This window comes from Montipora capricornis, chromosome 1, assembly GCF_036669925.1.
Source record: "Montipora capricornis isolate CH-2021 chromosome 1, ASM3666992v2, whole genome shotgun sequence".
Classification (NCBI taxonomy): Eukaryota; Metazoa; Cnidaria; class Anthozoa; order Scleractinia; family Acroporidae; genus Montipora; species Montipora capricornis.
Genome location: NC_090883.1, coordinates 25187542 through 25190514, shown reverse-complemented (window position 1 = coordinate 25190514; position 2973 = coordinate 25187542). Strand labels below are relative to the sequence as shown.

The 2973-nt window shown below is 40.4% G+C and overlaps 1 long non-coding RNA gene across 1 annotated transcript in view; it reads left to right on the top strand.

Moving 5' to 3' along the window:
* The first annotated feature begins 1475 nt into the window (after positions 1 to 1475).
* Positions 1476 to 2973, top strand: part of LOC138052706 (uncharacterized) — a 2691-nt gene continuing 1193 nt past the window's right edge. The window contains exon 1 of the long non-coding RNA XR_011133135.1: positions 1476 to 2847. This is a non-coding gene — a long non-coding RNA (uncharacterized lncRNA). The remainder of the gene's footprint in view (positions 2848 to 2973) is intronic.

Sequence of the window (2973 nt, the reverse complement as noted above, 5' to 3'; positions counted from 1 at the left end):
ACAGATAAGCATTCCGCGGTTTTCATGAAGAGTTTGCATCTGGTTCTCGACTTACGACGCGTTTGTGATTAATTATTGGGCAATAGTTTGCAAGTTTCTGGTTATTTGCCTTTGTAGCAATAGTGATGGTTTACGGGTTGATTGGGGGGATGTTCTGCACGTGAATGCATAATTTCTTGAGGCCGGAGCAGGGGGTGGAAAATGTGGGCGGTTGTTTGTACATATTTGGGCGTATGTGTTTTAATTGAAGAGTTGCGTGGAAGGGGGTTTTTCAGGATAACACTCGGATTCGGATCTGGTAGAGTAAGTTAGTAGAATTTAACGTCTGGACTTTCCAAAGTAAAGATCCAAAGTAGTCATTCAGATACGGCGTTGGTGCTGGGGACTTTGTTAAGCTGGAAGCACCCTAAAAATGCTGCTATAAAACCGTCCACCTTTGTTCTTAGACAGGAAACTAATGATTTGCAAACATCATTGACCTCTGCGTGAAGAATGGAGTTGTTGAGAAAGAAATTTTAAAGGCAATCTAAAAGGCAAATCACTTGTCGTATCTCTCGTTGGTCTCCCATCGAGATTTCAACCAACCAGACTCTAAGGCTTAACTTCCGTGAACTTTTTGTCGCTGAAAGTGCATACTGGCACAAGTAGAGCCACTGAATCAATGCCTGTTAGGTCAGCATTGACTATTGTCAAGCCTGAATTTTGGTGCATTCGCAAGTCTTTCTCGTGATATAATACTGAACTTCAGATCACACGAACAGGGCATAGAACCTAATAACCACAGCAATTTTTTTTTTTTTCGGCCCAACTTTAACTTGCTGTGAAAAAGAAGTTGAAATGAGGAGCGCGCGAAATGACGGGCAACATGCTCGATGCCAAAGTTTTTTTTTTTTAATTACAAAGTGCGACAGTTTATTCTATTAAAAAACTGTGAATAGATGTCCCAAACGTGCAGGTGTATTTGACCTAAACACGCGACAGTCGGTAGCCTCGCAGCTCCTACAAGGTCTCACCTGATTGGAGACCACCCTTGAGGTTTAACAAAAGAACAAATAACAGAAACAATGGACCCTAGGCCTAAAACCTAACCCTTTTATTTTCTTCAGTCCTTTTACTAGTAACCACATTTTTTGTCCCATAAGCGCAAGGCTGTCGTTTTCTAATCGGTCAGCCGACGGTGAAGTACTGAATGTTGAAAGTGCATCGCATATGAGCTATCCCTGGAAATTTAATTTAAATTTTACCATGAATGTATGGCATCATTAGCGTCATTGCTTGTTAATGAATTAAATTTGAATTAATCGACTTCAGTCGAATGTTGGACACCGATAGTCGAATATACGACTGAAGTTCGACGATTGATTTAAACGCCGAAGTTTACCATGTGCCGAATTTAATTCATAAAGTGTGCTTATTTAAATGGAGATTATTTTTCGATTGTTATTCGGGAATGGCCTTGGAGATACTCGATGTTGACTCGGAGTTACATGAAGTTGATTTGGGGATACTCTATGTTGACTCTAAGATACTCGATATTGACTCGGAGTTACGCGATGTTGACCCGGAGTTACTCGATGTTGATTCGGAGGTACTCGATGTTGACTCGGAGATACTCGAAATTTAAAAAATCTGAGTGCTCCGAACACACACCTCGTGCATGTAAACTTAGTAAATCTAATTTTGTACGTAATAAATGTCAGTTCATCCGTGATATTTGGCACGTTTAGCTCCTTTGCTGCACTTTCTCCTTTCGGACTCTGAATTTAACCTTCAAACCACTGTTTCCAACCAAAGATCTATATAGTTTAATTGGTAGAGCGCTGCCCAAGTAACGCCGAACCCCATGGTTTCAAATCCCTTCTCGAGCCTGAAATATCCAGGCCCTCTATTCATTACTGCTTAAGTAACGTTCAGTATTACTGCAACGGTAAGGTCGTACCTCTTGTTGAACACTACTTTCCACTGGCTGTATAGTGTCGTACTTCAGTCCTGTTGTTTTCTGTGCTAAATGCATTGTTATCTTTGTTCATTATGGTTTCTGTTGTTCTTTTGGCCAATCCCGAAGCCGGTTCAAAGAGGTACGACATGACACATTACGGAGATGATGTCAAATCTTAACGTGTTTCGTTTTTGACTGCCGCTGATCATATTTGCCGTGACAGTTTGCGGCCTGCTATTGAAAAAAAAAAAACAAAACAAAACAAAAAACAACAAAAAACAAAAAAAAAACAAAAAACAAGCGGAGTGGATTGGAATCCGCCAATAGTGACCTTTTCACTCGGTTCGCTTTAGTGAGTAGGGAGTTTAAGATATAGGACGCGACGGCAACGAAAACGTCACAAATTTTGCATATTTAATGAGCAAAAACAATAGCTTTGCACGCTCTGCACGTGCATTTTTCATTTTTGTACATTTCTTTCACGTTTTCGGCAAATCTACGACGTGAAATGACCAATTCTCAACTTTTACGGAGAACGTGAACAAAAGGCAGCGAATTTGAATTTTCTGTCGTAGATTCAATACCGCACCTCCTAATTCAGTTCCTGGGGAGGTACACTAGTTTTTAGAAGTTAGACAAGCCGACATAACGACGAAAAAGATTAATAAACCTGAACTTGCAATTTTAAATGACGTTTTCGTTAACATCGCGTCGCAGATCTTAAAGTCCCTATTGACGGCAGGGAAAAACGGGATCGTTCATTAAAATTTGAACATCATGGTTCGCGTGCCTTACAAATGCACAAAACAACTCCGATAGATTCTTTATTGCAGAGTTACCCACAGCAACCGTACGTCTGGAAAGCTGCTTTTATTTCAGTGAGCGTTTTTCTTCTATTAAGTCTTGAGGTGAGGCCATTTTAAACGCAGCACTTCTCGCTTTAATTTGGCAAGTTTTGACAGACTTTCCGTCAAAGTAGGACTTTTAAGTTTAAAGAATTTGGTAATTGGCCTTACAGGAAAGACAGGGGGACT